Source organism: Silene latifolia, chromosome 6 (assembly GCF_048544455.1).
Source record: "Silene latifolia isolate original U9 population chromosome 6, ASM4854445v1, whole genome shotgun sequence".
Taxonomy (NCBI): domain Eukaryota; kingdom Viridiplantae; phylum Streptophyta; class Magnoliopsida; order Caryophyllales; family Caryophyllaceae; genus Silene; species Silene latifolia.
This window is the reverse complement of record NC_133531.1, coordinates 70,985,302-71,007,543: the sequence shown is the minus strand read 5'-3', so window position 1 is coordinate 71,007,543 and position 22,242 is coordinate 70,985,302.

Sequence of the window (22,242 nt, the reverse complement as noted above, 5' to 3'; positions counted from 1 at the left end):
TTTGCAGAAGTTAAGTAAAGCCATGATGGCAGCTAAAACACTTACTACTACGTCAACGAAAGTTGTTGCAGTCAAGCCTGCTTATGATTCTTATTATGAATCGTGTGAATATAAGAAAAAAATGAAAACTGCTTCGCTGAAGGCTTTGCACAACCTAGCTGTAAAAAGGTCACCTAGAGGGGATGTAGTCATGATTAACATTGAAAAGGAAATTATTGGTGCAGCTGATATAGCCGTACTGGACCCGAAGCAACTGATGGAATTTGTCGACCTTAACAATTTAGATGATGTTCACATTTTGATTTGGATGAAGTAAGTTTTATTAATAAAACTATTTTGTCATTTCCATTTACGAATAATGATGTTTGTTTGTTTGTTGTTAGTAAAACTCCTATTCTAAAATTTTTTTCTCTCTCTAAAATTTTTTCCCTTTTTTTTCTCAACAAACTTCTTTCGTGAAAACCGTTTTCATCTCTGCTTTTCTCCAATAAACTTTCTTCTCCATGGCGCGTACTCCAGCACGGATTGCAAAAGCAAAGTCAGCTATGGCCTCACCGGTGGATAAGGTCTCTGTCGAAGGTTCAATTGTGGATAATGGAGGTAATTTGGGGGAGCATCTTTTAACCCAGCCGCGAATTTCGGGGACGGTGAATGATCTTATTACTTCCGCTATAGCTGTAGCTGGTATTTCTTCGTCTTCTTCTTTTATAGTTCACACTGTTAATAATCGTGTAGTTACCGGTTCTAAAACTTGCAATTTGGAAGTTGCCGCTCCGATGTATGATTCTTCTATTCTTGTGGATAATTATGTACCTTTGGTTTCGGAAGTTCTAATTTCTGACACTGATGTGAACAATATTGTTTCTCAATCACAATCTGTTGTTAATAATACTGATTTTGAGGGAATTTTGCCTAAGGAACCTGTTAATGCTGTAAATGTTCCTGATAATCTAATACCAAAAGTTTTGCACAAAGATTCTATAAAACCTAAAAATTGGGCTTCTATTGTTACTAATCAAAAGCAACAGGAAATGAATCTGTTCTTTTGTGAAAATATTGTGAATTCAGAGACCATTGATTTAGAAGAACAAGATTTTGCGCTCGAACTGAAACTGTGGGAGAATACTTTGATGGGGCATATTGTGGGTTCTAAACCTTCTGTTGCAGTAGTTCAAGGATTTGTCTCTAAATATTCGGGGAAATTTGCGGCTCATGTAGTACAGTATTTTAGGAGGGGGTGGTTCTCTTTTCGATTTTCTATCCATGAGGAGATGAATGTTGTTCTAAAGCAAGGGCCATGGAAGATTGGGGGTAATTCTTTGGTGCTAAAGCACTGGTCTCCAATGTTCTCTTTTGAAATGGAGAAGGTATCCAGGGTGCCAGTTTGGGTTCTATTTTCGGGATTAGACCCTTTCTTGTGGTCAGATGTAGTGTTAAGTAAGATTGCTAGTAAACTTGGCAGGCTATTGTTTGCGGATCCAGCAACCACTACCAAAGCTAAGCTCTCTTTTGCCAGGGTTTTGATTGGAATGGATGTTTCTAAGAATATGCCTGATCAGGTGGTTCTTAACATACCTTACTTAGGTCAGGCAACCCAAAAGGTTGTCTATGAATGGTATCCTTACTTTTCTAAGGGGTGTGGTAGGTTGGGTCATACTTTGGATTCCTCTAAATGGGAGAAAGCTAAGGAGTTGTTAGCTCGGGTTAACAGGGAGGAGCTTGTTGTTGAGGATGATAATAATGCTCCTGTTGATTCTGATTTAGGGAAATCTCTATCTCCTAACCAGGACTTGGGTTAAGTGGTAAAGAGCTAGGTGGTACCTCAGAAGTTTCCTTGGTGGCTTCTCCACAAAAGGTGAGGAATGTAGACTCAGGCAAAAGGCAAGGTCAGAGATCCTAATCTTCAAGTGGTAAGTCACCTAAGAGGAGTTCTGTAAAGCACTCAGGAAGCTCTAGTGTTTCTGTCAAGAAGTCTGTTAGGATATCCTCTCATTCTGAAGTTGGTTTAGATCCAGGCACTATTCCTTCCTCTCCCAACTAGTTCTCTCTTCTTGCTGAGCAGGACTTGTTGATGCTAGAGGAGACTATGGAGGTTCAGGATGATGAATTAGGTGGTACCTCAGTGGTTAATTCAGCAAATCCAGGAATTTTTCAAGAGAATGTAGGCTCAGTTGGCCAGAGATCTCTTGAGAATAGTCCTGACTCTATTGGGATTACTGTTGTAATTCACTCAGTAAGTTCAGAAATGACTCTTGTGGATAATCAGGAAGTTGTGGTTCCTTCTGACAAAGATAAATGAAAGTTGCAACTTGGAATGTAAGAGGATTCAATAGTCCTCTTAAGCATAGTGAGGTGAGGAACTATATGTATGAAAATAGATTGGATCTGATTACTCTCTTGGAAACAAGGGTTAAGCAACTAAGGCTATGAATATTCTTAAGAAATCTTTTGTTAATTGGAATAGTATTTGTAACTATGATAAACATTACAATGGGAGGATTTGGGTACTGTTTAATCCTCGTACAGTATCCATTAGTAATACTCAAGTTGAGGCCCAAGTAATAAGTTGTAATGTTCACCATTTTGAGACTAATAATGATATCAGTATCAGTTTTGTTTATGGGAGCAATGATGTTGTTCAGAGAGAAGCTTTGTGGAATTATCTTCGTTCTACTGCTTCATCAATCCCTTGGATGGTGTTAGGTGACTTTAAGGTAGTCAGGTGCCCTGAGGAGAAGCTTAGTTTTAATCCTCCCCTTTTAAATGAGATGCTAGAGTTTAACTCTTGTATTTCAGACTGTCAGTTGGATGATCTTAGTTGCTCTGGGTGTGATATGACCTGGACCAATAAGCAGGAACCTGGTGCTAGGGTTTGGTCTAAGCTTGATAGGGTGCTTGTCAATGCTTCTTGGACTTCTTCCTTTCCTGGTTATCATGCTATCTTTTAGGAAGCTGGTATTTCTGATCATTCTCCAGTTTTAGTGTTTATTTCGGAGGACAAGAAGGTTTTGAAGAGATTTAGTTTTCTGAATAGTTGGGTGGAGCACCCTGATTACCTCACCACTGTTCAAAATGCTTGGTTCTCTTCCAAAGCTGGTAGTCCTATGTTCTGTTTGTTTGAGAAGCTTAAGTCAGTCAAACATGCTCTTTCCAAGTTGCATAGTAAGGAGTATAGTAACATCTCTCTCAGAGCTAAAGAAGCAAAAACCCATTTGCTTCACTGCCAACAACATCTTCAGTCTGATCCTTTCTCTGAAGCCTTGATTCAGGAAGGAAAAAAATGGATGTAGGAGTATACAAAATTTAAAAGTGTTAAACTAACTATTTTACAACAACGGGCAAAACTTAAGAATGTACAACTTTCAGATAGTGGCACCAAATATTTTTTTGCTAAAATTTCTGAAAGACAGAACCAACAGGTAATTGGTGTAATACAAGACCATACTGGAGTAATGACACATGGTATAGATAAAGTGGGGGTGGCTTTCCAGAACTACTATCAGGGTTTGTTAGGGGAGGTCAAACTAGTTGATGGATTAGCTAATGTTCTATTCCTAGTGGTCCAAAGATTACTGAGGAGGACACTTAAGGCCTGATTCAGAATGTTTCTATTGAGGAAATTCGAGCTGCTGTTTTCAGTATCGACTCTAACAGTAGTACTGGGGTGGATGGTTTCTCTGCCGATTTTTTCAAATCAGCTTGGAGTATAGTTGGGGGTGATTTTTGTAGGGCTGTTCAGAGTTTCTTTAGGACTGGCAAGATGAATAAGCAAGCAAACTCGACAATCATTTCTCTTATTCCAAAAAAGGACATTCCTAACACTGTGTTGGATTTCAGACCTATATCCTGTTGTACAGTTTTTTATAAAGCTGTTAGTAAGATACTTGCTAATAGGCTTCAGAGGGTGCTTCCATTAATTGTAGGAGATGAGCAGGCAACATTTGTCAAAGGTAGGAGTATTCATGAGAACATTTTGTTATCTCAAGCTTTGGTTAAGGGCTACAATAAGAAATTCATCTCTCCTAGGTGTCTCATTAAAGTAGATATCAAGAAAGCTTTTGATTCTTTGCAATGGAGCTTTGTTACTGACATGTTACAGGAGTTTGGGTTTCCTCAGCAGTTCATCAAATGGGTCCTTGGTTGTATCACTGGTACATGGTATTCTTTGAAGCTTAATGGTGGTCTCTTTGGTTTTTTCTCTGGTAAAGGTGGGATCAGACAAGGGGACCCTCTTTCCCCATATCTCTTTGTACTCAGCATAGAGATATTGTCCAGATCTTTAAGACTCCTTTGCCAGAAGCCTTTGGTCTCTTTCCATCCTAAATGTAGTAAATTGAACTTGACTTATTAGTCTTTGCAGACGACTTGATGGTTTTTGTTCGAGGGGATGTCCCTTCTGTACGAGCAGTTCAACATGCTTTGACTAAATTTGCTTCAATTTCTGGTCTCAGTGCTAATGTGGAGAAGACTAATATATATTTTCGGGGAGTTTCTCAAGAGGTCAGATCTGCAATTTTTGAAGCAACTAGGTTTTTTGAAGGAGACTTTCCTTTTCGATATATTGGATTGCCCCTTGGCTCTTCTAGATATTCTGTCAGTATGTTTGACTCCTCGGTCATTAAAATTCAGAAAAAGTTGCAGCATTGGTCAACTAATGTTGGAGTTAGTGTCCTCCATAATAGTGCGTTAACATAATAAATCTCATTAATGGAATATCATCAGATATTTAATTATTTGATCCTCGTCAGTTGATTAACGTAAATCGATAATGGTTGGCTGACTAGAATTTGACGTTATTGTCGTGAGACGGCGGTGATCAACTGACCCCTTTCGGTCACACCTAAAGGAACGAACCCCAATAGATAATTAATTAATTGTATGAGATACAATTTATTTAGTCCCTTGATTTGTAGACTAAAAAGTTAGTCGATTATTTTTAAAGAGATTTCGAGTTGTGAACTCGAGGAGCGGCAGTTATTATTTAATTATGTGATAATTGAATAATAAGTTTTGGGAAACGGGTTTTAGTTAATTAACTGTTAATTTACTAAAATTGTACTAATTGATTAATGTGATTAATATTAGTACGTAAATAATATGTGTAGTGGTACACGTATATTTACGAAGTGAATTGGACGAATTAATTATGGAAGTATTTAAACATGATACGATGTTTAAAATAAAAATTACACGGATTTGTGCGACAAATATAAGAACCAACATGAACCCGTAAATGGTCAAGTGGACCGTGTAAAATAAGAGTAGTGGATGATTACTCACATAATCATTTCACCTTATTTTGTATACTACCATAATTTATCTTATGTAGGATTTTGCATGTGATGTAAGATGAAAAACATAAGACAAAATTGTCCACTCCCTCACTCCACTTCCACCCGCCACTTTCCCTCCTCTTATACTCCATCTATTGTTCACTATTTTACACTACCTCACTTCTACACTCTACATTCTTGCATGTGAACAATTTTTCTCCATCACTCTAAAATAATAATTCATCACTACTAAGTTGTTAGTATACATAAATAATATTACTAAGATTAGTTAGTAATATTACTAATATTAATCAAGGGTACAATATTAACAAGTTCTAGTTCAAAACTTGTTATTATTATTGGGTTAGTTCTTGGGTGCAACAAGAAGGAGATCTTCTAGTTAAAGATTTGCAAGGAGGATCTTCCATTTGGTTTAAGCTCAAGAACAAGCTAGTAAGGTGAACTAGTTTGTGCCCTTTTTACCACTAAATCAATGTAACACTACTACAAATCCAGGCAACTACAACGCCCCTTTAACAACGATTATTCACGAAAATCACAATAGACGTTGTAGAATGTATGGCGCGAATTTTACTAAAATTAATTACAACGGGTATGGTTATAACAACCGTTGTTATAAGTTTTAACAACGGGTAACACATGCACAATCGTTGTTAATAATTTGACGCAAAATTGACGTAAAGTTAGTGAAAAGTAATCACAACGGTTACTTTTGAAACCCGTTGTTAAAACTTATTTGACAACGGTTGTTGTTTTACAACCGTTGTTAAAACTTATTTGACAACGGTTGTTGTTTTACAACCGTTGTTAAATCGTTTTAACAACGGTTTTTGTTTAATAACCGTTGTCAATACCTTCCATACTATAAACCACACAAACACAAATCAGCTACAACCACAAAACACAAACCTTAATACACAAACACAAACACAGCAGACAAACACAAACACAAAACACACACTTTCTCATCGTCTCTTTCTCTCTTTCTCATCGTCGCTTTATCTTCTCGCCGTCAGTGTTGATTTCATCGGCTCTTACTTTCTCTAATTATCAGGTAAATCTCGCCGTCACTGTTGGTTTCATCGTCTTTCATCGTCATTATTTTCTTTTTCTAATTATTTCATTTGCATGTATGTGTTTTTATCGACCATTATGTTATTTCTTTAAGTATTATTCGCTTAATTAGCTAGTAAAACAAATTAAATAAACTAAAACAAAGAAGAAGCAAGATGATAGAGAGGAATGCATGATAAACATAATTAATATATATATATATAAATACATAAATTAAAAAAAAATTACATTAATAAAAATGCAATTCTTATATTTCATAGAGAGTCTTATTCTCTTCTATGATATCCGTCCTCTCCTCCTTGGCTATTTCGAGGTTCCGTTCAGCAGTTGCTATATCGTCATATAGCTGCAACTGCTGCTGCTCTGTCAAGCCATCTTTTTTGGCGTCCTTCAGTATGGATCGAGCATCCACAAGGTAGCTCCTGAAACTTTCCTCAATGTAGAGCAACCGGCGGATGAAACTGTTGTTGTTCTCGATCATAGTAAGAGTCTTAAGGATGATATCATTCATTTTGTTGATGGAGTTTGGAGTTTGTTTGAAAGATTAATTAGGGTTTATTTGGAGTTTATTTTAGCAGTTAGGGTTTGGAGATGTATAGTGAGATAATGGAATGTTAGTTGAGATAATGCATGTATTTATACTAAGCAATGTGTGGTTTGAGTTGTTTTTTAATTAATATACTTCCTCCATTCAACTCCACTCTACCAATTTACTTTTTGTACACTATTCATAAATAAGTATTCAGTTGCAATTTTCTCTCGATACGTAAGTGAAAATATATTCATGTGGGATCTTGTTTGATTCGTCTTTACGAGTATATTTAAAATATCTAACTTTTATAATTTATGAAAATACGTAACTAACGATATTTACGGTGTAAAATACGTGTTGGCAAACGTGAAAAAGGAAAGTGGTGGAGTGGAGTTGAATGGAGGAAGTATATGTTAGGAAGTTGTGCCATAATCATCATCATATCTCTCTCTGCTGCTTCAAATCTTATTACTAACCCTCCTCATTCCATATTGTCCATTCATATGCACAGGGATGGCAGTAATAATGCATGCATCGGAATTATAACGGGCCGTAATTATGCATGCATCTAGTAATATTTAATTTAATTTTTTATTATTTTTTAAAAACAAACAACAACGGTTATTTATAAACAACCCGTTGTCTTTAGTTATAACAACGGTTTTGTATATTACAACCCGTTGTTATAACTTTCCCCCCAAAATTGAGTCACACTTTCCACAACGGGTTTTTATACTTAAAACCGTTGTTAATAGTTTTAACAACGGGTTCCTTAAGAAAACCAACCGTTGTTAAAACCTTTTACAACGGACGCATTAACAACGTCCGCTTTTTTATATAACAACGGTTTTTAACCGTTGTTATAGCCTGTATCTGTAGTAGTGTAAGGAAATTGTTTTTCCTTATACTTTCTTTTTATGCTTTCATATTAGCATGCATGTTACATAGATCACCTAAATGACAATTTATGAGATAAATTAATTTTATTAGAGAGTCTAATACGGATCTATGATCTTTCAAGTGGTATCAGAGCTTAGGCTTGTAATTTGCATGTTGATTTTAAGCATTTTAATGAATTATGTGATAATTTATAAAAACTCAAAAATTGTGTTAGAAGAGGTTTTAGCACGAAATTTTTGGGACATGCATACCTACTGATCTCAAAAGGTTTGTGAAATTTTTTTGGTGATTTTTGAAGTTCTTTTGCTATTTTTAATGTTTTTTTTTGTAGAAAACCGAGTCAAAATGCCGTATTTTAGTTAAAAAAATTGACTAAAATTAGTTAAAAGTTGATTCGGTGCATGGATTTTTTATGGTAGTTCATGCATGTTTTCTACTGATTGTATGCAAAAAGTTGAAGGTTGGTTCAAAATTTTTGCATGTTTATTGATTTTATGAGATAAAAGTTGATAAAAGTCAAATTAATTAATCATAATTTCGAAACTTTTGATTCTGCCCATGATAAATTTATGTACATTTAAGAATATTATTTAAATGTCAAAAGTGATTTTTCATATGTGTTTTCACTTTGTTTTGATGTTTATTGGTTTTAGTGGTTAAAAACCGATAAATATCGATCTTTTTCTTCACAAAATATATCCGGAATTTTTGGGCAATTTTTCTGACATTTTGGTGTTCTTGGGAGTGTTCCAAAATACTAAAAATTTTTTGTTTCAATTTTTTGGGTAAATTTTCAATTATTTTGAATTTTTACTTAAATATTATGATTTTATCGATTAAATTAGCATATTTATCACCAAATCAAACTAATAATTTATCATAAAATTAGTGAAGACTAATTTTGAGGTTCAAAACAGTTTGGACAATTAGTTTGGACTTAAATGAGATTTAAGAGTTAATTATTGATTTTTATATGTTAAAAATCGATTAAATCCACAAAAACCGAGATGGATACCAATGAATGATAGATAGGGCGATTTTGGCATCATTTTTACAGCATTTTAAGCATATTTATTTAAGTTGAATGAATGATTGTCATTTATTTAAAGTATTTATCTTATTGTACCTAGTATGGCCTAGTTAATTTTAATCGTTATTACCCGAAATGAATGGGAATATCGATTTGTTTGTAATTAAATACGATCTCGTATCGTCGGTTTGTAATTAATTAATAGTTTTATTTTATTTTATTAATTAATGTATAATAGGAATAGCTATGTAATTCATTTGTAATAGTTATTTTTACCGGCGTTTCCAAAAGACGGATTACAACGAGATTTTAGTCTATTTTTGGAAGGTGTTCCAAATCCCACAAGGAAGAGCCACTTATGGAATGAAGAGGCAAGGGACCAAGGAGTTGGTTTCCGAAATGTAATAGACTAGTTTTTATTAACTAGGTGGCCATACTAGGATTTATTCATATGCTTACATGTTTGCTTGTTTTATTTTCGCGCATGCCAAAATCGCCATTCACATGCATTTTATTTTCGCAGTTGTCAATTCACGTCATTTACATTCACCGAGTTAATTCACTTATAAATAATTTATGACTAAATTGACAAGATCTCTCACATAACTAAAATTGAGATTAGCCTTACCAATTAGTAACACCTATGAATCTCTTGTTCATTAGAGCCACGCTCGCCCAAGCGGGGTGTTCTCTTTTTACCTTGGGTAAGTAGGGTGGTAAACGGTTATCACACGCTAAAATTGGTTGGACTCAACGGGATATAAGACGGTCTTGTGTTCCGGGGCTAGTAGATGAATTTGAGGAAATTCGTCGACCAAGAGTTCTAGAGGTAGAATTAGTCAACGTGACTTACCGAATTTACGCAATTATGGGATGTTTCGCCCAAGCGATGCTCATTTTTGTTTAATATTTGGGTCTTGGAATCATTTATATAATTTAGTGGGAGGTCATTATATAAATGCTAAAACTTGCTAAACATGTTTTTACAAGTAATTTTTAAAAAACAATGAATGTTAATTTTTCCTTTTTGTTGTAGCATTTTAATTCGCAATGGCAACTTCATCAACTCCATCGACTACTTCACTAGGCAAAGATTCATGGCTAAGGTCCGTAATGGACAAATGTATTTTAAAAGATGACGGTAGTAACTTTCTTGAATGGGAATCCAACATCAAAAGTGTCGCGTTGTCCGACAATGTGCTCACTTACTTGACCGATGCTTCTCCAATCGAGCCCGGTGCAAGAGTTTCATCGGCGGTGCGGACCGCCTATGATGACTATGTGAGGATGTTGAATGATATCAAGAATGTGTTGATATGGTCAATATCCCCAAAGCTCAAGCTATCATTGTGACACCCTCATTCATTGCGGAAAAATAAACACGTAATTCTAGAATAAAACTGCATGGATATGTTTGTAATAGGTTCATTTGGGTAAAAACATGTAATTTTTAAAACCTAAACCTGTTATAAGCGTATCTAAATGGGAAGGTGTCAAACATGCAAGGTCTAAAATAAATCTCATAAATAAAACATCGCTAAAGTCGCGAAACAAAGTTATACAACCCAAATATGAAAAAGGGAGACATATGTCCCTAAAAACAGTATATGACATAAAAAGTGTTTAAGGGTCACAATAAAATAAAGTCAATCTAGGTCCCAAGGTTACTTTGCTCGCTAGCTCGTCCATGTACCCCATATATGCATCACCTACCTGTCAATCGCATTTTATACAAATACGAAAGCCACAGTCAGTGGAGAATAACTCCGAGTTCTCCCAGCCACGAAATGCCATAGTTAATATAACATGTAAACATAAGAATATGAATATGAACAACACATAGCCTTAGCATACAAATGCAAGACAATCATGCTTATCATGTGAACAACAATATAACAACACATAGTCCTAGCATGTGAATACTAGACCGACTCATACTACACTATCACGTGAATCACATAACATCCGGGAATCCAAACTCTATCAACCATAGCCGGCTTGCATCTCACCTTCTATGATTCATATAATCATCAAATAACAAAGGACAATATATCTAGAGACAGGCATAAGTTCCTAGTACAGTCAATAGTCACTCTGTAACTCGAGTCTATACCACGAGGTAAGGTAAAGACCCTAGTCCTAAACCTGCGCAGACCTAGCGACATGCGGAAAATACCGCATCCAAGACCCATGATCACACACATGAGTACCCTTAAGGAGTACACCAAAGGGTTGGCTAGTACTTAAGCTGACCACATACTTCTACGAGTACGTCAGGAGGTCATGCCCTAACTTGGATATAAACCCACCAAGCTAAGACACAGAGGCTATTAAGCCGCAAACATACACTCGTCAAAGACTATAATGGCCTATCTATGATGAAGGCCGAAATACTCACCTAGGACCTAGTCCCAGCTTGAATACTTTAGCCCACACCACACAAGACCCATGATCACACAAGCTAAAATGGCAGAGAGGCAACAAGACTCAAGCATAAGGCATCCAAAGCATCCAACAACCAACATGTGAAATGATAATCACAAATATCAAGGCATCAACCTAAAACATCCAATAACAACCAATCTCACCTCAAAGACAAACCCTCGGCCCTAGTCCCGCGACAGGTCATTGGTCAAATCGAGGCTGACCGGTTTAAACCTAGTTTGACCAAACTCATTTGGTCAAACTGGCCCAGCTCAGAGTCTTGGCCTACTTTGGCCCAAATCACAAAATTCATCACAATATCATTCTCATGCTATTTCTAATTTCTATCATGTGAACACCATCAACATAAAGAAAACATTCCAACTTACAAAATAACTAATTCCACAAAATTCTTGCATAATAAAACAGCATAAATAACCGTCTCACACAAGGGTAAACTTTTCTATAAATTTTAATCGATAAAACGACGCCATTTACTCATACGGACTCCGAATTGAGTGATTCAAGTGGCTAAACCACCTAATTTTTTGATGTCGTTCAATTTGTCATATTTTTGGAAACATTGGGAACCATCTCGGTCCGGTACTGACGCGTTTCAGCCCAAAAACGGACTTGTCACAACACATAATTCCTCATCCAAATTTGTTCCAAACAATAATATACAAATGGGTAACATAAATTAAACATAAGCATACTCATCTTACTCCATTCATTCATTTATCAACAAGATCGTCTCAAACAACAACAAAAAACAAATACACCTACTAATGTGACATTAATTCGTCGAGTAACTCGGAATAGTTGCCTTAAACTAGCAAAGAGACAAGTAATAACTTGAGAAAGCTTCTAAAACCCAAAATTACTCTTCATCTTCAACCTCATATGAATCACCTAACTCATCTTCAAATTCTTCACTAGGAGATGAGGATTGAAGATATGATTCCAAATATATAATTTTTATGAGATTTGGTGGAGAAATGAAGGATTTATATGGTGGATTTAGGGATTGTAAGGAGGATTTTTAGTGGGTTTTTGGTGTTTGAGAGAAGGAGGAGATAGATTGAGTTATGGAGGAAATGAAAATTGAAAGAGGGGACAAATGGAGGGTAGGTGGCCAGCCAAAGGCATGGGGATATGGGTCATTTGTTTACGTTTTGGTTCGTTTCGACGGAAATTAGAAATATTCGTCGAACGCGATTTCCGAGAAAATTAAAGTTCTTAAACACGATTTTACTAAAAGATTAAGTACTCATATGCCCAATATCCAAACTCGTTTACCCAACGACCGTAAGAAATGGGAAAATCCCAATTTTACGACTTTTATCCGAAATCTATTTTATCAAAGGAAATGGTTTAAATATAGTTTAAATCACTTTTACACATTTCTAAACTATTAAAAATGATTACATTTCTTCAAAATAAAATAAGGTTATATTTTATCAAATAAATTTTATTTCAAATAAATTAATATTAAATTAAAATAGATTAAAATATTACTCTTAAAATATAATAAAGGTCTTCAAATTTACGGGGTGTTACAATCATCCCTCCTTTTAAGAAGTTTCGTCCCCGAAACTTAGAAGAAGGAACATTGTATATATGTAGGTCTATCTCTTTAAAATCAAGTAAACAAAATCTTCAAAATATGAACGTATGAAATATAAGTGTCTTTTCAATGGAACGGAATATCATCGTCGGCCGTCCAAGAACATCAACATTCCAAATCAAAGACATAAAAATATATATTTTTACACCAACAAATGAGAAAACCAATTATCGGACGTCTCCAATAACGAGCTTTACCACTCATTGACGTTAAAACCAAAGGGAAAACATTAAAACATTTCCAAAAGTCTTTAGTTCGAAACTCTATAATAAGGATAATAACTCCACTAGCTATGACCAAACTCTAACTACGACCTTTAAACAACTAGGCAAGGACTACTAACGCGGAGAGTATTTAAGAGAAGGAGAGGAACACTCGAAAGGATAGCTAAAACTCACAAGAATTAGATAAAGGAAAGAGAATCACCTCACGAGAAAAGTTCGGGATATTTAGCTAACATAGAAGATTCAGGCTCCCAAGTTTCTTCTTCGACATTTCCACAACGCCAAAGGATACGAACTAGGGGCACAACTTTGTTTCTAAATTGCTTGTTTGCCCTTTCGAGGATTCGGATCGGCCTTTCTTCCAAAGCCAAGTTAGGTTCCAAATCTGGGATTTCTTCTTGAATAACATGGCTCGGATCACTAATGTACTTCCTCAACTGAGATACATGGAAGACATCATGAACCTTGCTCAAATTCGGGGGCAACTCTAAACGGTAAGCAACAGGACCAATCTTCTCAAGCACACGGAAAGGTCCAATGTATTTGGGACTCAGCTTTCCTTTCACGCCAAACCGTTTCACCCCTTTCATAGGTGACACCTTAAGGAATACTCGATCATCAACCTCAAAGGCAAGTGGTCGACGACGGACATCGGCATAAGATTTCGGTCGGTCTTGAGCGGTTTTCATACGCTCTCGAATGATCTGAACCTGATTGATGGTCTCAGTCACCAAATCGGGTCCCAACACATGAGCATCTTGGACTTGATCCCAACCGACCGGACTACGGCACTTCCTACCATACAAAGCTTCATAAGGTGACATCTTGATAGAAGTATAATAGCTATTGTTGTAGGAGAATTCAACAAGAGGTAAGCACTTCTCCCAAGAAGTGTGGAAGTCTAAAGCACAAGCACGGAGGAGGTCTTCTAAAGTCTGGATAGTCCTCTCAGTCTGCCCATCTATAGCGGCATAAAAAGCGGTACTCATCAGTAGCTTACTACCCATGGCTTCTTGCAAAGCAGTCCAGAAACGGGAACAGGATCTAGGGTCACGATCTGAAACTATATCCTTAGGCACTCCATGGTAGCGTACTATCTCCCTCACATAGGCCTCAGCTAGGACATCTAATCTCCACGTCTCCTTGATAGGTATAAACCTAGCACATTTGGTCAATCGATCTACAACCACCCAAACCGCATCTTTTCCGCTAGCAGTCTTAGGTAAAGCCATCACAAAGTCTATGGAGATGGACTCCCATTTCCAAAGGGGAACATCCAACGGTTGTAGCAAACCCCCGGGTTTCGATGCTCAATCTTCACTTTCTGACAGGTAAGACACTTGCTAACATACTCTAGGACATCAATCTTCATCCTAGGCCACCAAAACTGTAATCTCAAGTCTCTATACATCTTGTCACCACCAGGATGAATAGAGTAAGGAGAAAGGTGAGCTTCATCAAGGATCTTCTTCCTCAACTCGGCTACTCTCGGAACATACATCCTACCTTGGTAAAGAAGGTATCCATCACTATCCACCACACAATCCTTAGCTTGCCCAAGTTGGATTTTTGCTTGAATGGACTTGAAAGTAGCATCCTCAGGTAGGCACGTACGGATCTCACGGTAAAAGTCAGGTTCTGCACTCAAGGCACTAAGATAGTCAAAGCCCTTCCCAACAAGGCTTATCCCTAACTTTTGAAATTCCGTGGTAAGTTCATCAGGTAACACACGTATAGTGCTCAAAGAGTGACTAGTCTTCCTACTCAAAGCATCGGCCACCACATTTGCTTTCCCTTCATGATAAATCAACTCGGCATCATAATCATTCACCAACTCTAGCCATCTTCTTCGCCTCATATTCAATTCTTTCTGGGTAAAGATACACCTAAAACTCTTATGATCGGTATAAATGCGGCAATGAACTCCAATAAGGTAATGCCTCTATGTCTTCAAGGCATGTACCACGTCGGCTAATTCAAGATCATGAGTCGGAGAATTAGACAACAAGGAAACGGCAGATAGTCAAACCTCAAATAACACAACAATCTTAAAGGGTTTCTAAAGCTTCCTAATAAAACGAATCTCACAACCATATTACCTCCAAGGATGCCTCAAGATAACTTACGTCACTCTACATCCAAGCTATTCCATGAAACAAAGTACTTCACTACGCTTGTGATTCAACAATTCCCAATCATTAAACATCCACAACGACTTCCCCAAAACAAGATCAAAACTACAAACAAGGCTACACTCATATCCAACAACGTCAAAAGGTAACACCAACCTATGTATGGTTATCAACATCCTAAAGGTATCCCTTTCCAAACACAAATCATAAACATTACTCCTAAGGTAGCAACGCTCAACCTACTAAGTCTTCAAATCCCAAATATAAACAACAAAGCCAAGTTCTATAACTCTAGTAACATATGCAACTCACTCTTAACACACAGAATCCACCAATCAATTATACTCACTTTATCAAGGAACTAGGTATAGGAATCACCAAGTGTGTCTCATCATCCTACCTCAGTCTTCCTAACATCATAACCTCTCAAAACCAGGGTTATGGGTTAACCACAAACAATCTCCTCAAAAGTCGAATTTTCCAACCAAGGCCAACGTCTCTCAAAAGAAAGAGTACTCTCAAAAGGCGTTAAGGGAGGATAAGCATGGGACAACGGACAAGTTAGGAGTAGGGTAGAGTACGGATCGGGTATTTGATCCAAAGTGCTAGTTCGGATCGGATATCCATATTAGAAATCCTGAAGTTAGATATCCAATATCCAAACCAAATGTCTCGGATATCCAATGTTCGGGTATCCAAAATAATCGGATCGGATGCGGATATCCATCGGATATCCATACTTTTGAATTTACTTTAAAATTAAGTTTGAAACACGATTATATTCATAGTTTTACATGATATTTTCTTTCGTATTCTTATTCCAATGTTCTCGCTATAAAATTTAAGTACCACCTAGATATTTCTCTAATATTTTAAACATTAATTAAGTTGTTTTATCAAATAAAATTTTATTTTTTCGAAATTATACTAGAAAACTATAGTTTCGGATCAGATCGGATATCCAAATGTTTTAATTCTAATATCCATATCCAAACCAAAACCAAAGATTTCGGATCAGATATCCAAACCAAACTTAACTTTCAAATCGGATATCCAAAAATTCGGATCGGATTCGGATCGGATATCGGATCAGTTTGGATAATCGGATTTTTTGCTCAGCCCTAGTTAGGAGGGTACAAGAGTAACTTTCAAGGAAAGAGAAGAGAGAGTTTAGAAGAAGAATAAGCGACAAGAGATAAAGAATAAGGCAAGGTACACAAAGAATGAGAAACATCTTCGAGGAAGTAGAAGCATTTTTCAAAGGTAAACAAATCTTCAGTCCTCGGCAATAGGCACCAAATCTTGATCTTCATGTAGGTAAGCTCGCGGTCATTGATCCAAGGGTACAAAAATAATTGACAATCAACAAACATGTTAGAACCTACCACGAAGCATACACAAAGAGACTACAACATAAGGTCCTAAGTCTACCCATCCTACCCACCTCTCAAGTTTATTATTTTAAGGTCAAGTTATTTATATTTGGGTGCACAAACGTGCGTCGGGAGCAAATATGCTCTGATACCAACTGTGACACCCTCATTCATTGCGGAAAAATAAACACGTAATTCTAGAATAAAACTGCATGGATATGTTTGTAATAGGTTCATTTGGGTAAAAACCTGTAATTTTTAAAACCTGAACCTGTTATAAGCGTATCCAAATGGGAAGGTGTCAAACATGCAAGGTCTAAAATAAATCTCATAAATAAAACATCGCTAAAGTCGCGAAACAAAGTTATACAACCCAAATATGAAAAAGGGAGACATATGTCCCTAAAAAAAGTATATGACATAAAAAGTGTTTAAGGGTCACAATAAAATAAAGTCAATCTAGGTCCCAAGGTTACTTTGCTCGCTAGCTCGTCCATGTACCCCATATATGCATCACCTACCTGTCAATCGCATTTTATACAAATACGAAAACCACAGTCAGTGGGGAATAACTCCGAGTTCTCCCAGCCACGAAATGTCATAGTTAATATAACATGTAAACATAAGAATATGAATATGAACAACACATAGCCTTAGCATACAAATGCAAGACAATCATGCTTATCATGTGAACAACAATATAACAACACATAGTCCTAGCATGTGAATACTAGACCGACTCATACTACACTATCATGTGAATCACATAACATCCGGGAATCCAAACTCTATCAACCATAGCCGGCTTGCATCTCACCTTCTATGATTCATAGAATCATCAAACAAGAAAGGACAATATATCTAGAGACAGGCATAAGTTCCTAGTACAGTCAATAGTCACTCTGTAACTCGAGTCTATACCACGAGGTAAGGTAAACACCCTAGTCCTAAACCTGCGCAGACCTAGCGACATGCGGAAAATACCGCATCCAAGACCCATGATCACATACATGAGTACCCCTAAGGAGTCCACCAAAGGGTTGGCTAGTACTTAAGCTGACCACATACTTCTACGAGTACGTCAGGAGGTCATGCCCTAACTTGGATATAAACCCACCAAGCTAAGACACAAAGTCTATTAAGCCGCAAACATACACTCGTCAAAGACTATAATGGCCTATCTATGATGAAGGCCGAAATACTCACCTAGGACCTAGTCCCAGCTTGAATACTTTAGCCCACACCACACAAGACAAGTAGGACACCCAATTAACCAAAAAAAGGGGCAAAGAGTCCAAACTTGCACACACAAATGATCATACACACCCTAGCATATGAAAGGCTTCGCAAGAGCATATTTAGCTGACAATCCAACAATATCTCCAATATCAATAATAATCCAAATTCCAGCTAACCAAAAGTACCATAATCCATGAGAACAAGCTAAAATGGCAGAGAGGCAACAAGACTCAAGCATAAGGCATCCAAAGCATCCAACAACCAACATGTGAAATGATAATCACAAATATCAAGGCATCAACCTAAAACATCCAATAACAACCAATCTCACCTCAAAGACAAACCCTCGACCCTAGTCCCGCGACGGGTCATTGGTCAAATCGAGCCTGACCGGTTTAAACCTAGTTTGACCAAACTCATTCGGTCAAACTGGCCCAGCTCAGAGTCTTGGCCTACTTTGGCCCAAATCACAAAATTCATCACAATATCATTCTCATGTTATTTCCAATTTCTATCATGTGAACACCATCAACATAAAGAAAACATTCCAACTTACAAAATAACTAATTCCACAAAATTCTCGCATAATAAAACAGCATAAATAACCGTCTCACACAAGGGTAAACTTTTCTATAAATTTTAATCGATAAAACGACGCCATTTACTCATACGAACTCCGAATTGAGTGATTCAAGTGGCTAAACCACCTAATTTTTCGATGCCGTTCAATTTGTCATATTTTTGGAAACATTGGAAACCGTCTCGGTCCGGTACTGACGCGTTCCAGCCCAAAAACGGACTTGTCACAACACATAATTCCTCATCCAAATTTGTTCCAAACAATAATATACAAATGGGTAACATAAATTAAACATAAGCATACTCATCTTACTCCATTCATTCATTTATCAACAAGATCATCTCAAACAACAACAAACAACAACAAACAACAAATACAACTACTAATGTGACATTAATTCGTCGAGTAACTCGGAATAGTTACCTTAAGCTAGCAAAGAGACAAGTAATAACTTGAGAAAGCTTCTAAAACCCAAAATTACTCTTCATCTTCAACCTCATATGAATCACCTAACTTATCTTCAAATTCTTCACTAGGAGATGAGGATTGAAGAGAGGATTCCAAATATATAATTTTTATGAGATTTGGTGGAGAAATGAAAGATTTATGGTGGATTTAGGGATTGTAAGGAGGATTTTTAGTGGGTTTTTGGTGTTTGAGAGAAGGAGGAGATAGATTGAGTTATGGAGGAATTGGAAATTGGAAGAGGGGACAAATGGAAGGTAGGTGGCCAGCCAAAGGCATGGGGATATGGGTCATTTGTTTACGTTTTGGTTCGTTTCGGCGGAAATTAGAAATATTCGTCGAACGCGATTTCCGAGAAAATTAAAGTTCTTAAACACGATTTTACTAAAAGATTAAGTACTCATATGCCCAATATCCAAACTCGTTTACCCAACGACCGTAAGAAATGGGAAAATCCCAATTTTACGACTTTTATCCGAAATCTATTTTATCAAAGGAAAAGGTTTAAATATAGTTTAAATCACTTTTATACATTTCTAAACTATTAAAAATGATTACATTTCTTCAAAATAAAATAAGGTTATATTTTATCAAATAAATTTTATTTCAAATAAATTAATATTAAATTAAAATAGATTAAAATATTACTCTTAAAATATAATAAAGGTCTTCAAATTTACGGGGTGTTACAATCATGCATTTCTTTAAATGCATACGAGATTTTCACTCGTATGATCACTATGTTTTCACAAACACCAAAAGTCCGTCAATACGATGCGGCGGCACGCTTCTTTGAAGCTAAGCTTGATAGGGGCCAAAAGGTTGGTCCCCATGTACTCAAAATGGTCGAATATGTTGACATCCTAGAGCGTCTAGGGTGTAAGATTCCTAAGACTCTTGTGGTGGATCGTATCCTCCACTCACTCCCCACCAAGTTTGCCCACTTTAGGGTAAACTATAGAATGACATGGATAAGAGTTACCATGAAATTCATGCACTCCTCACACCCAAGCGGAGAGGGATATGGAGGCTAGTGGTAGTGAAAAAGGAGATGTTTTAACCATGAAGTTAAAGAACATGTCCCTTGGAGTCAAGAAAGGAAAAGGGAAGGAAAAGTCCCAATTCAAGAAATCGTCAAAGAAAAATGACAAGGGAAAGGGGAAGGCCGTTGAGAATGGCAATCCTAAGCCAAAAAGTGTCAAGCTCTCTGAGGCTGAATGTTTCCATTGTAATGGGAAGGGGCATTATAGGAGGAGTTGTCCCAAATACTTGGAGGATCTCAAGGAAGGGCGTGTGACGCCTATTGGTATGATTTCCTCTCTCTATGTGATAGACGTTAAATATGCTTGTACTTCCACTTGGGTACTTGATACCGGATGTGGCTCTCACCTTTGTAACCATTTGCAGGGTTTAAGGGACGTGTAAGCACTAGCAAAAGGTGATGTGGATCTCCGCATGGGCAATGGAGCTAGAGTAGCCGCCGTTTCCGTGGGGACCTATGTGCTCACTTTAGCTAGTGGTTTAGAGTTGTATTTAAATAAGTGTTATTTTGTACCAACTTTAACTAAGAACATCATCTCCATTTCCGCGTTAGACGCGGAAGGCTTTTGTTTTATGATTAAGGACAAGTGTTGTACTTTTTCTTTTAATGATGTGGTTTATGGCAAGGCCATTTCAATTGGAGGCATTTATGTTTTAAATGATGTTAATGACGTTTATCATGTGGAAACTAAAAAGCTCAAAACGGGTGATCCAAACGAATCCTACCTTTGGCATTGTCGTTTAGGCCACATAAACGAAAGACGCATTAAGAGACTTGCTTCATCAAAAGTGCTCAAACCAGTTGGTTTCGAATCTTATGGTACATGCGAATCTTGCCTTTTAGGCAAGATGACTCGTGCACCTTTTGCGGGAAAAAGGGACACGAGCTAGTGATGTTTTGGCTCTCATACATACGGATGTGTGTGGACCATTAACCATCACCGCTAGAGGAGGTTTTCACTACTTCATTACTTTTACTGATGACTTAAGTAGATATGGGTATGTCTACTTAATGAAGAACAAGAGTGAAGCCTTTGACAAGTTCAAAAAGTTCCAAAATAAAGTAGAGAACCAATTGGATAAAAAGATTAAAACCCTACGGTCCGACCGTGGTGGTGAGTATCTAAATATTGAATTTGATTCACACCTAAAAGATTGTGGTATAGTATCACAATGGACTCCTCCTGGCACACCGCAATTAAATGGTGTGGCCGAAAGGAGAAACCGAACTTTACTTGATATGGTTCGGTCAATGATGAGTCTAACTGAGCTTCCTAGTTCATTTTGGGGTTTTGCCCTCTTGTCTCCAGTATTTTCACTAAATCGAAGCCCGACTAAAGCAGCCGATAAGACTCCATATGAGATATGGACAGGGAAAGTCCTTCATTTGTCATTCATGAGTATTTGGGGTTGCGAAGCGTACGTTAAGATCATGTCAGACAATAAGCTTGCACCTAGGTCTGACAAATGTCTTTTTGTAGGATATCCAAGGGAAACACTTGGCTATTACTTCTACAATAAACACGAGAACAAAGTGTTTGTGGCTCGTGATGCTGTCTTCCTAGAAAAGAGGTTTATTTCTAGGAGACAGAGTGGAAGAAAATTTGAACTTGAAGAAGTTCGAGAGCCACAAACCGAGAATGAGGTAGAGGAGAACGTGGAGGATAGCATTCCCTCTTCCTCTGAAACGGTAATTATTCCTAGAAAGTCAAGTAGGATTTCTAATCCACCTGATCGCTACCTTGGTAACATCGAAGAGGATGGTGTTTTGTTACTTTTTGAAAGTGATGAACCCACTACCTACAAATCGGCCATGTCTAGTTCCGACTTCTCGCTTTGGCTAGAAGCCATGCGGTCCGAAATGGATTCCATGTACGAGAACCAAGTATGGGACTTGGTGGATTTACCTGAGGGAGTGTGACCCCTTCAGTGTAAATGGATATATAAAATTAAGCTCGGCGTGGATAAACATGTGGTTGTTTACAAAGTTAGATTGGTGGCAAAAGGTTTCACCCAAGTTCATGGTTTACACTGACGAAACCTTCGCTCTAGTCGCTATGCTTAGGTCCATTAGGATAATCTTAGCGGTTGCCGCATTTCATGATTATGAGATTTGGCAAATGGATGTCAAAACCGCCTTCTTGAATGGGATTCTGGAAGAAGAGGTGTACATGATATAACATGAAGGTTTTGTGGATACATCTAACCCTAAGAAGGTGTGTAAGCTTAAAAATTTCATCTATGGTCTTAAGCAAGCATCTAGGAGTTGGAATCATCGCTTTGATCATGTTATTAAACAATACGGTT